This window comes from Cajanus cajan, chromosome 11, assembly GCF_000230855.2.
Source record: "Cajanus cajan strain Asha chromosome 11, NIPB_CcT2T_4, whole genome shotgun sequence".
NCBI lineage: Eukaryota > Viridiplantae > Streptophyta > Magnoliopsida > Fabales > Fabaceae > Cajanus > Cajanus cajan.
In genome coordinates, this window is record NC_138527.1 from 19449637 (window position 1) to 19467479 (window position 17843).

Sequence of the window (17843 nt, forward strand, 5' to 3'; positions counted from 1 at the left end):
GACAGTGATGAGGAGACCATCTCTCCGGATCTGCAAAGACTGCTAAATCAAGAAGCTCGTCTACTCCAACCGTATCAAGAGAAATTGGAGACCGTGAATTTGGGGCAGGGCCAAGAGATAAAAGAGGTCAACATTGGGACCCATATCAGTGATGAAATAAGGGCGCAACTGATCCAATTGTTAAGGGAATATAAGGACGTATTTGCATGGTCGTACCGTGATATGCCCGATTTGGACTCTAACATCGTCGAGCACAAGTTACCATTGAAAGAAGGGTTTCGACCCGTCAAACAAAAGCTCCGACGAATCAAGCCCGAGTGATCTTTAAAGATCAAGGAGGAGGTCGAAAAGCAATTAGACGCGGGATTCTTGGTTGTATCCCAGTATCCCGAATGGCTGGCTAACATCGTGCCAGTCATTAAAAAGAATGGAAAGGTTAGAGTTTGTGTTGACTACAGGGATCTGAATCGTGCCAGTCCAAAGGACGATTTTCCCTTACCGCACATCGATACACTAGTGGATCATACAGCCACGAACACACTCTATTCCTTTATGGATGGGTACTCTGGGTACAACCAAATCAAGATGAATGAGGAAGACCGCAAGAAAACTTCCTTCATTATACCCTGGGGCACTTTCTGCTACAGGGTGATGCCTTTTGGACTCAAAAATGCGGGTGCCACCTACCAACGAGCGATGGTGATGTTATTCCACGACATGATCCACAAAGAAATCGAAGTATACGTGGACGACATGATCGCAAAGTCAAAGGACGAAATGGACCATATCCAATATTTGAGAAAACTATTCAACCGGCTTCGCAAGTATCAGCTTAAGCTAAATCCGGCTAAGTGTACTTTCGGAGTTCGGTCGGGTAAGCTTCTCGGGTTCATCGTCAGTGAAAAGGGCATAGAGGTGGACCCCGATAAAGTGAAGGAAATAATGGAAATGCCTCCTCCTAAGACCGAGAAAGAGATAAGAGGATTCCTCGGCAGGGTGAACTATGTTGCGAGGTTCATCGCACAGTTGACTGACACGTGCAAACCAATGTTCAGGCTGTTGCGCAAGAATCATTCCGAATCTTGGGATGAGGATTGTCAACAAGCTTTTGATAAGATTAAACAGTGCTTGGCCAATCCACCAGTATTGGTGCCGCCTGTCGAGGGAAGACCATTAATCCTCTACTTAACTGTGCTTGATGAGTCCATGGGATGTGTGCTAGGACAACAAGACGAAACGGGAAAGAAAGAACGAGCCATCTACTACTTGAGCAAGAAATTTCTCGACTATGAATCCCGCTACACGCCGTTAGAAAAGACGTGTTGTGCGTTAGCATGGGCAACACAACGGCTCAGGCAGTATATGATTAGGCATACTACTTGGTTGGTTTCCAAAATGGATCCAATTAAGTACGTGTTCGACAAACCAATAATCACTGGGAAGATTGCCCGATGGCAAGTACAGTTATCAGAATTTGACATCATACATGTCACACAAAAGGCCATCAAGGGCAGTACCCTAGCTGATTACCTAGCACACGGTCGACCATGGAAAGGGATTGTTACCAATACGTGCGAAAATGCCATAAGTGTCAAGCATACGCCGACAACATTCATGTCCCACCGACTCCACTAAATGTATTGGCTTCACCTTGGCCATTCACAATGTGGGGCATGGATGTTATTGGACCCATCGAGCCAAAAGCTTCCAATGGACATAGATTCATCCTTGTGGCCATTGACTATTTCACCAAATGGGTAGAAGCGGCATCGTATGCTCATGTGACCCGAAAGGTGGTAACATCCTTCATCAGGAAGAACATTATATGCAGATATGGTATTCCCGATAAAATCATCACTGATAATGGATCTAATTTGAACAACAAAATGGTGGAAGAACTGTGCCAAGAATTCAAGATCCAACACCACAACTCTTCCCCATATCGGCCAAAGATGAATGGGGCAGTCGAGGCAGCCAATAAAAACATCAAGAAAATAGTGCAAAAGATGGTTGTCTCATTTAAAGACTGGCATGAGATGTTACCCTTCGCTCTTCATGGTTATAGGACTTCAGTACGCACATCTACAGGAGCTACTCCATTCTCCCTCGTCTATGGGATGGAGGCAGTTCTACCTGTTGAAGTCGAGATACCTTCGCTAAGGGTAATCATGGAAGCAAAACTTTCCGAGGCAGAATGGGTTCAAAGCCGATACGACCAATTGAATCTTATCGAAGAGAAACGGCTGAACGCCATATGCCATGGTCAAGCCTATCAGAGAAAGATCAAAAAGGCTTTTGACAAGAAAGTCCACCCTCGAGTCTACCATGAGGGAGAGCTGGTAATGAAGAAATTGCTACCAGCTCAAAAGGACAAAATCGGAAAGTGGGCCCCGAATTACGAAGGACCATACGTGGTAAAGCGAGCCTTCTCAGGAGGAGCATTGATCCTCACGGACATGGATGGAGAAGAACTTCGATACCCAGTCAACGCTGACGTGGTAAAAAAGTACTATGCTTGAAGACGTTGCTTGCATAGGCCCGCTAGGATGAAAACCCGAAAAGGGCGTCCTAGGCAAAAGTTAGGGCAAAATAAAAAGCCCGCCAGTACAAGGGTACTAGGCAAAACAAAGGCGAATTTATCCCCGCTAGGATACGTCCTAGGAAAAAATTAGGGGCAAAAGAATAAGATACAAAAACAAAGCAAGCAACGATCACTTGAATCAAAAACCGAAAGGCGGTTCAGGTGATTATCTTCTAGAAGCAAGCGTCTTGCAGTATCTACACTCCTGGCTCAGGCATCTCACCCGAAGCAATTAGGGGAACGTAAGAGCAACGATTACAGATATAATTGTTAAGCCTGATGTATATAAGCCTACCCTGGCCAGCCATTCTTCAGAAATTCCTTTTGTATATCTTTCTGTAAAACCATTTGTGAATATCAATAAAATATCTATTCATTTCTCTTCTCTCTTGACCATGTGATTATGCCTCTAAATTGGTGTTTCTAAAAAATTGTACGAAATTCCTTTAATAATCGGTCAATAAAGAAAGTTGGAGGGGTTCCTATAAAATCCGTAATCTCCTGCGTAAAAGGCTCACAAAAATATTCCCTCGCGTCGACGACAGAAATTCCTCCAAGAAGAGGAGGATAGGGAGAGTCATTCATTTTTCTAAAAAAAAAAAAAAAAACATTAACAAAATGATTAAACTTGCATTTGTGCATCACACACACATTAGTTGCACATTCAAAGACCTTATCATGAGGCAGTCACATAAAAATAGAAAAATAGGAAAAATTTGTTGTGTATGACAGCAGCCAACAGAAAAAGCAAATCGACAGAAAAGGCAAAAAATCAAAAAATCAACCGCATCGTACAGAATAACTGAGCCTGGAGAGGCTTGCCGAAATAATACTCCCCAAGAGACATCTCAGCTTGTACTCTTGGGCTGAACAGAAAATCAATAAATCGTACAGAATAACTGAGCCTGGAGAGGCTTGCTGAAATAATACTCCCCAGAGACTTCTCAGCTCACACTCTTGGACCAAATCCCCAGTAAGAGCTATCAAAGCAAGATCAGTAAGATCCCCCAATGGAAGCAATGATCATCCAAACGAAATATCCGAGTCAAAGGACTCAGACTTCCTCAGTGGAAGATAGCTTTCCAACTCGAGCGACGAGTGAAGCTAAGCCTGAAGAGGCTTTCTAAATAATACTCTGGGATACATAAGATCCTCAATCCCCATTCGCCTACTCAGAGGCACCCCTTCAAAAAGAGAAAAATCAAAAACATCAACAACCATTCCCCAAGCGGAATCCGGCACTCAGCCGAACACTAAACATCAAGATAATTCGCCTACTCAGAGGCACTCCTTCAAAAAGAGAAAAATCAAAAAGATCAATAACCATTCCCCAAGCGGAATCCGGCACTCAACCGAACACCGAACATCAAGATCATTCGCCTACTCAGAGGCACTCCTTCAAAAAGAGAAAAATCAAAAACATCAATAACCATTCCCCAAACGGAATTCGGCATTCAGCCAAACACCTGTAGACCCCAAAAATTGTCCGGGTCGGAAATAAGACTCGAAGACTCTCAAAGACCGAAGGAAAGTTAGCCGAAAGGACTCCTGGAAGACCCTGGAAGACCCTAGGATGATTCTTCATAGGTTTAGAAGTCTTAGAGTAGCTTAAAATAAGGATGTGGGAGGATTGAAGCTCAATACGGCCTCCTAGAAGTTCAGTACGGCCGTACTGAACAATTTGAACTACAATACGGCCGTACTGAAACCAATACGGCCATACTGAAGTTTTTGAACTTCAGTACGGCCGTACTGAAACCAATACGGCCGTACTGAAGTTTTTTGAACTTCAGTACGGCCGTACTGAATTCAATACGGCCGTACTGTAGTTCAAAACTTCAGTACGGGCCGTATTGATGTTAGAGGCCGTACTGCGCCTCACTCCTATATATAGGACATCATTTGGACGTCATTCTAGACTTTTTCACACTTTTTGGACTCTCTTCTTGAGTATTCTGGGGTTTTTGAGCAGTGTTCTGCCCTAGGAATCTCTCCGAGAGCCGATCCGACGAAGTTCTTGAGTTTTAAGCATTTAGCTTGAGAATTCGAACTAGTCGAAGGGAAATCTTTTTGATTTCCATAGTAAAGATTAATTTTTAGGGAAGGAGCGAGCGAGCGTGTAGTGGGAGGGAGCGCCAAAAAGCCTCCTAACATTTGAATATATAAAAGCACGCTTCAAAGGTTTCTTCTTCAAAATCCTTCCTTTTACTGCTTTCTGATTGTTGCATCGCATGTTTAATTTATTCATCATGTAGATATCTTATTCATAGCCGTTTATAATAAATAGGGGTAATTTAGTAATTTTACACTATTATTAATAAAATAATCCGTCATAGGGAACCCGAAAGGGGCGTTGTGAGGTGCTAACACCTTCCTCGCACGTAACCGACTCCCTTACCCAACTCTGGTTGTAATGGCCAAGGTTGATTTGCGAAAATCAATTGCCTTATCCCTTTTTCCAATGTTTTGAGTAAAACATTGGTGGCGACTCCAAGAACCCTTCTTTTTGCGAAAACCACTAATCCATGGAGGGTCCCGCTTGGGATTAACATGGATTGGTGAATCATTTAATAAAATTGTTAGTTTGATGAGGTCTCAGTTTGAGAATAAGTCGTTCTAACAATCCATCATTTTTCAAAACTTTTAAAAAGAGTTCGACCATCGTCGCGAATGCCAAGGTCCGTTTCGGCGGGTGGCGACAACACCGAACGTCAAGATAATCCGCCTAACAGAAGAGGCCAATCAAGATCAAAATGACAGAATCCCCCAGCGGATAACAGCCTACGCAGAGGCAACAAAACCAGAAAATCAAAAGAGTCACCCGAATAAGGATAACTGGGATACTCCACCAACGTCGAAAGGACGTCAGCCAATCATAAGGCATCGCTCACTTCGAAAAGAGCATCTTTGTGTCTGCATCCCTAAGGAATCAGAAATTCCCCAGTGGGTACCAACTACGCAATGGAAAGTTGGGACACAAGAACCTATGAGTAACTGCACATCCCCTAGACGGATCCCTGCATTATCCAGCCCTCAGCGGCATCAAAATCAAAAATAACTGTCGAAGCAGCATCGTGGACTGTGGAGACAAAATCATCACAAATCCCTGGAGAGGGCAAACTCACGCTACCAAAGTGACCAGAAGCACGGAGGTATGCAACCCTGGGGAGGGCAAACCGCAGACCCTGGAGAGGGCAAACTCAAGCTGCCAAAGTGATCAGAAACACTGAGGTATGCAACGAGCCTGGAGAGGCGACGACTAATACTCAGCTACCCCGTCGTCAGAAACACGGAGGTATGCAGCGGCCAACGTCGTCAGAAACACGGTAACCACAGACCCTGGAGAGGGCAAACTCATGCTACCGAGGTTGTTAGAAACACCGAGGTATGCGACGAGCCTGGAGAGGCGACGACTAATACTCAGCTACCCCATCGTCAGAAACACGGAGGTATGCAGCTGCCAACATCGTCAGAAACATGGAGGCATGCAGACCCTGGAGAGGGCAAACTCATGCTACCGAGGTTGTCAGAAACACCGAGGTATGCAACGAGCCTGGAGAGGCGACGACTAATACTCAGCTACCCCGTCGTCAGAAACACGGAGGTATGCAGCGGCCAACGTCGTCAGAAACACGGTAACCGCAGACCCTGGAGAGGGCAAACTCACGCTACCAAGGTTGTCAGAAACACCGAGGCACGCGACGAGCCTGGAGAGGCGACGACTAATACTCAACCTGGAGAGGCTACTCAACAGTTTTCCCACCTGAAGACGCTACAAGTCGGAAGGGTGGCTTGCTCCCCGGACAATTGGGTCAACTCCTTTACTTGTCAATCGGTACACCAAAGAAGCCGTTCGACTAAGTAAAGGGGGGGCAGCTGTAGACCCCTAAAATTGTTCGGGTCGGAAATAAAGCTCGAAGACTCTCAAAGACTGAAGGAAAGTCAGCCAGAAGGACTCCTGGAAGACCCTAGGATGATTCTCTGTAGGTCTAGGAGTCTTAGAGTAGCTCAAAATAAGGGTGTGTGAGGATTGGAGCTCAATACGCCCTCCCTGGAGTTCAGTACGGCCGTATTGGACATTTTGAACTACAATACGGCCACACTGAAACCAATACGGCCGTATTGTAGTTCAAAACTTCAATACGGGCCGTATTGACCCCCCAGGCCGTATTGCGCCTCAATCCTATATATAGGACGTCATTTGGACGTCATTCCACACTTTTTCCATACTTTTGGACCCTCTTGCTGAGTATTCTGGGGTTTTTGAGCAGTGTTCTGCCCTAGAAGTCTCTCCGAGAGCTGATCCGACAAAGTTCTTGAGTTCTGAGCATTTAGCTTGAGGATTCGAACTAGTCGAAGGGAAATCTTTTTGATTTCCATAGTAAAAATTAATCTTTAGGGAAGGAGCGAGCAAGCGTGTAGTGGGAAGGAGCGCCAAAAAGCCTCCTAACGTCTGTTTGAATATATAAAAGCACGCTTCAAAGGTTTCTTTTTCAAATCCTTCCTTTTATTGCTTTCTGATTGTTGCATTGCATTTTTCATCATGTAGATATCTCGTTTATAGTCGTTTCTAATAAATAGGGGTAATTTAGTAATTTTACACTGTTATTTATAAAATAATCCGTCATAGGGAACCCGAAAGGGGCGTTGTGGGGTGCTAACACCTTCCTCGCACGTAACCGACTCCCTTACCCGACTCTGGTTGTAATGGCCAAAGTTGATTTATGAAATCAATTGCCTTATATCTTTTTCCAATGTTTTGAGTAAAACATTGGTGGCGACTCCAAGAACCCTTCTTTTGCGAAAACCACTAATCCATGGAGGGTCCCGCTTGGGATTAACATGGATTGGTGAATCATTTAATAAAATTGTTAGTTCGATGAGGTCTCAGTTTGAGAATAAGTCGTTCTAACAATCCATCATTTTTCAAACCTTTAAAAAGAGTCCAACCATCGTCGCGAATGCCAAGGTCCGTTTCGGCGGGTGGCGACAGTGATTGTAGGGCCATTAACAATATCACAATCAAGTACAGGCACCAAATCCCTAGACTTGATGATATGCTTGATGAATTACATGGTGCTTCTATATTTTCTAAAATTGGTCTTAAAAGTGGTTATCACCAAATAAGAATTAAAAAGGGTGATGAGTGGAAAACTGCTTTTAAGACCAAATTTGGATTGTATGAGTGGCTAGTTATGCCTTTTGGTTTAACTAATGCACCAAGTACATTCATGAGGCTTATGAATCATGTCTTGAGAGAGTGTATAGGAAAATTTTTTGTTGTTTATTTTGATGACATATTAATCTATAGTAGGTCTCAAGATGATCACTTAGGACATCTTAGAGAAGTTATGATGATCCTTAGGGAAAACCAATTATTTGCAAATCTTGAAAAATGTACTTTTTGTGTGGATCATGTGGTTTTCCTAGGGTTCATTGTAAGCAAAAATGGGGTTCAAGTGGACCCCGAGAAAATCAAAGCCATTCAAGAGTGGCCCAAGCCTAAAAATGTTAGTGAAGTTAGGAGTTTTCATGGACTAGCAAGTTTTTATAGAAGATTTGTGCCTATCTTCTCTAGCATTGCTTCACCCTTGAATGAGCTAGTAAAAAAAGATATTTTATTTGATTGGACTTCAAAGCATGACCAAGCATTTCAACTTCTTAAGGATCAACTTACTAATGCACCCATTTTAGCTCTACCAAATTTTGAAAAGACTTTTGAGCTAGAATGTGATGCATCAGGAGTTGGCATAGGAGCTGTGTTATTGCAAGGAGGACATCCCATTGCATATTTTAGTGAAAAAATAAAAGGTGCCTCCCTCAATTACCCTACCTATGACAAGGAGTTGCATGCATTGGTTAGAGCCCTACAAACTTGGGAACACTACCTTGTGTCCAAAGAGTTTGTCATTCATAGTGACCATGAGTCGCTTAAGTATTTAAGAGGTCAAGGTAAGTTAAATAAGAGGCATGCCAAATGGTTAGAGTTCCTTGAACAATTTCCATATATCATTAAATTCAAGAAAGGAAAATCAAATGTTGTAGCTGATGCTTTATCTAGGAGACATACTTTGCTTGTGTCTCTAGGTACTCAAATTCTTGGATTTGATAATATTAGGGAGTTGTATGAGGAAGATCTTGAGTTTGGTGATAATTATAAAAAATGTCAACAAAAAGCTTTTGATGGTTTCTATATGGTTGAGGGGTACTTGTATAAAGAAGGAAGGTTATGCATACCCCAAGGATCCATTAGGAAATTATTAATTAAAGAGAGTCATGAAGGTGGGCTTATGGGGCACTTTGGTGTTGAGAAAACCCTTAGTTTGTTAAAAGAAAAATTTTATTGGCCCCATATGCGAAAAGATGTCCAAAGGCATTGTTTTAGATGTTTAGCTTGTTTACAAGCTAAGTCTAAAGTAATGCCTCATGGTACATACACACCTTTACCTGTTGCTTCTTCTCCTTGGGTAGATATTAGCATGGATTTTGTGCTAGGTTTGCCTAGAACCCAAAGGGGAATGGATTCTATCTTTGTGGTAGTGGACCGTTTCAATAAAATGGCTCATTTTATTCCTTGCCACAAAGTAGATGATGCAAGCAACATTGCAAAACTCTTCTTTAGAGATGTGGTTAAACTCCATGGGCTTCCTAGGACTATAGTTTCAGATAGAGATACAAAGTTCCTAAGCCACTTTTGGCGTGTCTTGTGGTCAAGACTAGGAACCAAACTCCTCTTTTCAACTACTTGTCATCCTCAAACAGATGGCCAAACTGAGGTAGTGAATAGATCTCTATCTACTATGCTTAGGGCAGTCCTAAAGGGTAATCACAAATCTTGGGATGAGTTTTTGTCTCACATTGAATTTGCCTACAATAGGGTAGTTCACAAAACTACCAATATCTCTCCTTTTGAGGCTGTGTATGGGTTTAATCCTTTAACTCCTTTGGACTTGATACCTCTTCCTAATGTTGAACATTTCATTCATAAGGAAGGGGCTTCAAGAGCTGATTTTGTTAAGAAACTTCATGAAAGGATTAAAACTCATATTTAAAATCAAAATGAGAAGTATGCTAAGCAAGGAAATAAAGGCAAGAAACCTATGATCTTCGAGGAAGGAGATTGGGTTTGGCTTCATTTAAGAAAGGAACGTTTTCCAAATCAAAGGAAGTCCAAACTCAGTCCTAGAGGAGATGGTCCCTTTCAGGTCTTACAGCGTATCAATGATAACGCTTATAGACTTGATTTACCCTCTGATTATGGAGTTAGCACTACTTTTAATGTTAGTGATCTTAAACCTTTTGTAGGTGCTAGTGATGATGAGGAAGAGTCTTCAGATTCGAGGACGAATCCTTCTCAAGAGGGAGGGAATGATGGAAGAGCATGGGCTAAAGGCCCAACCACTAGAGTTATGGCCAGGAGATTACTTGAAGATTTGACTGCTTCAGAGCTTAGTGGGCCCAATGGGCTTGGTGGGCCTAGGGTGCTTCTCACTTGGGCTTTCATTGATTAAACACCATGTTCTATTGTATTTTCTTAGTATAGGAATTTACTTTGATGTTGGTCTTGTATCTTGACCATAGATTAGGGTTTAGGCGTTTTGGGCTTAATTTTGGGCTTCTTGGGCTTTAGGCTTTTGATACCCAATATTGGGCTCATTCTTCTTCTTGTAATTTTTCCTATTCATTGTATTCATTAGACCAATGTATTTCGGTCATTAGATTAGGATTATATGAAGAATACATTAATAGGAGAAATAGGCTACATTTAAGAATCATTTAGAAGTAATTTGAATTGAATTTGAGTCACATGGATGGCATGGGGTGGATCCGGCCATGTGAGCTTCAAATTCAATCCAAATCACTCTTAAATGACACTTAGATGAGGGTAGCATCCGTGTGATCATGTGAGGTGACCAAAGTTTGAATTTCAAATTCAAATTTGAAATTCAAACTTGGCGCCACTTTGGTTCACTAAAGGTGCCGCCAAGTTACCCTAATTTTCTCCTATAAATGTAACTTTTCTCACCTTGTAACACACTTTTGAATATATGAGATTTCTGAATACATTTCAGCCATCTTTCAAGAGTCACCGAAATCCAAGAGAGAACCATTGAGAGTGCCTTCAAAATTCTTTAGGAAAACCTAGTTTCCTTCTCTTTGAAGTGAGCAATCCCTTGAGTTTTGAGCTTGGATGCTTCCCTCTAAGGTTTAGACCTTACCTTCCGCAAGTGTTCTTCACTCTAAGGTGTTCAACATCTCGGTCTCATCTCCATTGAAGAGGATCCGTGCCTAGAAGGAGCTTGGAGGAGTTCATTCATCACTTCTCCTTCTTACTTCTATCATAAACGAAACAAATAGACAAAGTAAAGTCCTAGGCAAATATACTACAAAAGCTTTAAACCATGCAAAGGAAAACACTTAAAGCATATGCTAGTCGAATTCCTAGGTGAAGGTTTTCAAATCACCTTCAAACTACACAAAATTAAAACCAAGATGAAGTGGTTTAAAATGGCCAATTACAAACCAAAAAATGAATGAAACCAAGGCCAAAACATAAGAGGCCGAAAATTTAACAAGTAAGAAATAAGTAGAAAAGGAAGCTTCCAAGTCTTCAATTCTCCACCCCTTCACAATGAACACCCAATGTTAGTCTTGAAATGGTGTTTGCACTCTTTGAATTGGTGTGATCCTCCAAAGTTCCTTGAATTCCAATTGGACAACCCCTCCACTCAATCCACCAAGAAAGTGTGTAGTGTTTTAGAAGTTTTCCCCACCTAGGTCAAGAAGAAAACACAAACCAAGGGTACAAGAGGCCAAGAAAGAAAAACTAAAAAGGCACAATTAAGAAAAGGCTAAACTCAAATGGAATTTATGAGACAAACTTAAGAGTAGAAAGAAGACTCAAAAACTGAAATTAAGGAACATTAACAAAAGGAAAGCACACAAAAGAATAAGTCCTAGAATGGCACTAGAATAGAATTCAACAAGTAGGCTTAAAAGAAAATAATGCACTTAAGGTGTTTGATTAAATGTCTCATAAAGTAAATAAGCATTGTCCAATGGTTAAAGATTAACTCCAAGTGCCAAGGTATGAAAATTTTGGGTCCAAACTCCACAAGTCTAGCAAAGGTTTCCTTTTTCTTTTGTCTTTGATTTTTTTGATTTTGTTTCTTTTGTTCCTTTTGACATTTGACTAGGTCAAGGTTTTGAGGTCCAAAAGTCCAACCAATACTCTTTTTTTCCTTCAATTTTATAGTTCTCCTTTGCTTGGGTTTTACACTTGTGTTTGTTAGTTTGATGAGTAAGTCCTTGGAGTATCCTCTTAGCAACTTACAATGGCTTAAAGAGACAAGTTTTGAGTGTCTTCTTAAGGTTTTTAATGTGCAATGTCCAGCAACAAGAATTTGCACATAAAAGGCATTTTCATACTCAAAACATCAAACAATACATAGGCATGTTAAGTGCATCAAGGAATACACAAAGTGGCCGAAAATTTTAAAGCAAGTATGTGCAAAGAAATTAGTCACACATGATATTTTAGGAATGTAGAACATGCTAGAACTAATTAGCATGCATGATTGACTCTTTAAAGCACATCAAGAACTCACGGCCATTTTATCAAACAAGTGGCATGCATGTCATTTTTTGTTCATTTCAAAGGCTAAGCATAAAAACTTGGAATTTATTTCATGGTAGTTCAAAGGAAACAAGCTTATAACAAAACCATATGGATTATAAAATGAAAAACATCATTATATCATGCAGCCCAAAAGTTTCCAGCAACTCAATTTTAAAGAAAAAATGGTAGGAACCCTAGCAAGGAAGCCTAAAGTACCAAGATGATTCACAAGAATGATGAGGCATGAATCAATACATGAAAATGAGGAATAAGAATCATGACATATGACAAGATGGTGACTCAATCACGCACAACAATTTAGACATTCAAGAAGACACAAATGACATGACTGAAAATACCAAAGATGGAAAAGTTACCCTTGAAGAACCAAGGCTCTAGATACCACATGATGGCATCCTTACTTGCATGAACATGAGATGATGAGCAAAGGAAGAGGACGCCTACTCCAAGGATCAAGTTCTTCAAAGGTGGCACAAGGTTTTAAGGTGGATGATGATGGAATGGACAAAAATGGAGGTTGGGTAGAAGGTGTTTGAGGAAATGCTTGAGAATGGTACTCTAGGGTTGGCTCACTTCATGATGATGAAGGCCACTTCTAGGGTTGTTTCTCTCAAAGTGGAGATGGTAGGGTTTGGCCGAAAATAGCCAAAGGTGACTAAGGAAAGATATAAAGGCACAAAAGGCTCTCTTTATATTCAATATCCAAAGTATTTACAAGGTGTGGTGCCTAGGGTATTTATAGGAGTGGGAGGCATCTAGGATTGCATTTAGTGTGCCAAATGCACACCAAATGAAACCCAAATTAACCCTAGATGGAACTTGGTGGCCAAGGATGAAATCTTTGGGTTTAGTTAGGCTACATCTAGGTGCATGATAAGACCATGCAACCTTTGCCCTCCACTTGGGCCTAAGCCTTTCTAAGTCCAAAAATAGGTCCAAACACCACCAAAAATGTGTCTAGCTCCCTAATTAAATACCTTAGCCCAAAATTAAAAACCTATGATCTAAAGCACCCCATAATACAAGGGTAAAATGGGAAATACAAAAGAAAATAAATCCTATGACTAAGATACCCCAAAATACAAGGGTAAAATAGGAAAGTAAAGACAAGGGCAAAAAATAGGAATAAAAATAAATGTTATAAAAACTTAGGAGCTTAGGCCCAAAAGTAGGCTTATTCCTCCTATGGTTTTTCAACACTAACCCATTCCTCTTGTCTCCTTCAATATATCACCTCTTGGTCTTCTTGGTCTTAGTGTTATTCCATCAACATTCCACTACTCTCCCTCCCTACATCAACACACAAGCCAATCCCTAGTGAGAAGCATCACAAAACACATCAAAAGACTCACTAGTGTTAGGTAACACCAAAACTGGAGAAGTAGTCAACTGCTCCTTCAACTCTTGAAAACTCCGCTCACAAGCGTCTGTCCAAATAAAAGGCTAATCCTTCCGAGTTAGTTGAGTCAAAGACATTACTACTCGAGAGAAACCCTCTATGAATCTCTGATAGTAACCCGCTAAACCCATAAAACTTCGAATATCCGTGACAGTTCTTGGGTATTCCCACTGTAACACCGACTCCACCTTAGTCGGATCAACTATAATTCCTTGTATTGAAATAACATGACCCAAGAACTTCACCTCTTCCAACTAAAATTAACATTTTGACAACTTCATATACAACTATTTTTCCTTCAAAATTTCCAACACCAACCTCAAGTGCTCTCCATGTTCCTCCAGGGTTCTTGAATAAATAAAGATGTCATCAATGAACACCATCACAAATTTATCCAAGAAAGGCCGGAAGATTTTATTCATGTAATCCATGAACACTGCCCGGGCAATGCTCACCCCAAACAACATCACAACGTACTCATAGTGACCATACCTAGTCTTGAATGCAGTCTTAGGTATGTCACCCTCTTTCACCCTAATCTGGTGATATCCTAACCTTAAGTCAATATTTAAAAATACCGATGCTCCTTTAAGTTGATCCATCAAGTCATCTATCTTAGTGTCGCCACCGGCCCGAAACGGACTTTCGGCATTCGCGATGGATGGTTGGACTCTTTTATTTGTTTAAAAATATGGATTGCTAGAATGACTTATTCTCAAACTGAGACCTTGTCAAACGAGCAATTTTATTAAAAGGCTCACCAATCCATGTTAATCCCAAGCGGGACCCTCCATGGATTAGCGGTTTTCATAAAAAGGAAGGGTTCATGGAGTCGCCACCAATGTTTTACTCAAAACATTGGAAAAAGAAGTTTAAGGCAATCGATTCAAAAATCGACTTCGGCCATGACAACCAGAGTCGGGTAAGGGAGTCGGTTACGCGTGGGGAAGGTGTTAGCACCCCACAGCGCCCCTTTCGGGTTCCCTATGACAGATTATTTCTAAAAATAATAGTGCGAAATTACTAAATTACCCCTATTTATTCTAAACAATTATAACTTAACTATCTACATGATGACAGTTAAATATACACACAGAAAGCAGTAAAAGGAAGGTCTTAAGAAGAAACCTTTGAAGCGTGCTTTTATATTCAAGTAAAACTGGGAAGCTTTTTGGCGTTCCCTCGCTCTACAAGCCCGCTCGCTCCCTCCTAGAAAATTTTAACTATGGAAATCCGGAGGATTTCCCTTCGACTCAGTTCGAGACTCAAGCAAAAAGCTCAGAACTCAAGAACTTTGTCGGATCAACTCTCCGAGTGATTTCTAGGCAGAGCACTGCTCAAAAAAACCCAGAATACTCAAGAAGAGGGTTAAAACTCAGTGTAAAAGTGTCAAATGACGTCCAATTGACGTCATATTTATAGGGATGAGGCGCAATACGGCCTCTGGGGGTCAATACGGCCCGTATTGAGTTTTTGAACTACAATACGGCCGTATTGAATTCAGTACGGCCGTATTGAAGTTCAAGAAACCTCAATACAGCCGTATTGAGTTCAGTGCGGCCGTATTGAAGTTCAAGAAACCTCAATACAGCCGTATTGAGTTCAGTGCGGCCGTATTGAAGTTCAAGAAACCTCAATACGGCCGTATTGAGTTCAGTGCGGCCGTATTGTAGTTCAAAATGTTCAATACGGCCGTACTGAACTTTTGGGAGGCCGTATTGGGCTTCATTCCCTCCACTTCCTTATTTTGAGCTATTACAAGACCTCTAGACCTACAGAGAATCCTCCTAGGGCCTTCCATGAGTCTTTCTGGCTGACTTTCCTTCAGTCCTCAAGAGTCTTCAAGCTTTATTTCCGACCCGGACAATTTTAGGGGTCTACAGCTGCCCCCCCTTTACTTAGTCAAACGGCCTTTTGGTGTACCGTTTGATAAGTAAAGGAGTTGACCCAATTGTCCGGGGAATGTGCCATCCTTCTGACTTGTAGTGTCTTCAGGTGGGAAAATTGTTGAGTAGCCTCTCCAGGTTGGTGCATACCTCCGCGCTTCTAGTCACTTTGGTAGCATGAGTCTTGCCCTCTCCAGGGTGAGTTTGCCCTCTCCAGGGTGAGTTTGCCCTCTCCAGGATGAGTTTGCCCTCTCCAGGGTGGCTGAGTTTGCCCTCTCCAGGGTGAGTTTTCCCTCTCTAGGGTGGCTGAGTTTGCCCTCTCCAGGGTGAGTTTGCCCTCTCCAGGGTGAGTTTGCCCTCTCCAGGGTGAGTTTGCCCTTTCCAGGGTGAGTTTGCCCTCTCCAGGGTGGCTGAGTTTGCCCTCTCCAGGGTGAGTTTACCCTCTCCAGGGTGAGTTTGCCCTCTCCAGGGTGAGTTTGCCCTCTCCAGGGTGGCTGAGTTTGCCCTCTCCAGGGTGAGTTTGCCCTCTCCAGGGTGAGTTTGCCCTCTCCAGGGTGGCTGAGTTTGCCCTCTCCAGGGTGTTGAGTTTGCCCTCTCCAGGGTGAGTTTGCCCTCTCCAGGGTGAGTTTGCCCTCTCCAGGGTGGCTGAGTTTGCCCTCTCCAGGGTGAGTTTGCCCTCTCCAGGGTGAGTTTGCCCTCTCCAGGGTTTTGAGATAAGTTTGTCTCCACAGTCCACGATGCTGCTTCGACGATTTGTTTTTGATTTTGGTGCCGCTGAGGGCTGCATAACGCAGGGATCCGTCTAGGGGATGTGCAGTTACTCATAGGTTCTTGTGTCCCAACTTTCCATTGCGTAGTTGGTACCCATTGAGGAATTTCTGGTTCCTTGGGGTGTAGACACGAAGATGCTCTTTCTGATGTGAGCGATGCCTTATGATTGGCTGACGTCCTTTCGACGATGGTGGAGTATCCCGGTTATCCTTATTCGGGTGACTCTTTTTGTTTTTCTGATTTTGTTGCCTCTATGTAGGCTATCATCCGCTGGGGGATTTTGTCGTTTTGTTGTGATTAGCCTCTTCTGTTAGGCGGATCATCTTGACGTTCAATGATTGGCTGAATGCCGAATTCCGCTTGGGGAATGATTATTGATCTTTCGATTTTTCCTCTTTTTGAAGGAGTGCCTCTGAGTAGGCGAATTATCTTGATGTTTGGTGTTCGGCTGAGTGCCGGATTCCGCTTGGGGAATGGTTATTGATTTTTTTTTATTTTTCTCCTTTTGTAGGGGTGCCTCTTGAGTAGGCGACTGGGGATTTGGGGATCTTATGTATCCCAGAGTATTATTTAGGAAGCCTCTGCAGGCTTAGCCTCACTCAGCGCTTGAGTCAGAGAGCTATCTTCCACTGAGGAAGTTTCAAGTCCTTTGACTGAATATTTTGCTTGGATGATCGCGCTTCCATTGGGGATTTTGACGATCTTGCTTTGATAGCTCTCGCTGGGGATTTGTTCCATGAGCTTAAGCTGAGGTTTCTCTGGGGAGTATTATTTCTGCGAGCCTCTCCAGGCTCAGTTATTCTGAGAGAGTATTATTTCGGCGAGCCTCTCCAGGCTCAGTTATTCTGAGAGAGTATTATTTCAGCAAGCCTCTCCAGGCTCAGTTATTCTGAGAGAGTATTATTTCAGCAAGCCTCTCCAGGCTCAGTTATTCTGTTGAGGGAGTATTATTTCGGCGAGCCTCTCCAGGCTCAGTTATTCTGAGAGAGTATTATTTCAGCAAGCCTCTCCAGGCTCAGTTATTCTGAGAGTATTATTTCGGCAAGCCTCTCCAGGCTCAGTTATTCTGTATGAGTATTATTTCGGCAAGCCTCTCCAGGCTCAGTTATTCTGTATGAGTATTATTTCGGCAAGCCTTTCCAAGCTCAGTTATTCTGTATGATTTGTTGGATTTTCTGTATTTTTCCTTTTTTGTCGATTTGGCTTTTTCTGTGTTTTTGCCTTTTTTGTTGATTTCGGTTTTTTCTGTATTTTTTGTTGATTTTGGCTTTTTCTGTATTTTTGCCTTTTTTGTTGGTTTTGGCTTTTTCTGTACAGAAATGTCTCTGGGGAGTATTATTTTGGCAAGCCTCTTCAGGCTCAGTTATTCTGTATGATTTGGGGAGTATTATTTCGGCAAGCCTCTCCAGGCTCAGTTATTCTGTATGATGAGGGAGTATTATTTCGGCGAGCCTCTCCAGGCTCAATTATTCTGTATGACGAGGGAGTATTATTTCGGCGAGCCTCTCCAGGCTCAATTATTCTGTACGTTTTATTGATTTTCTGAATTTATGCATTTTGTTTGCC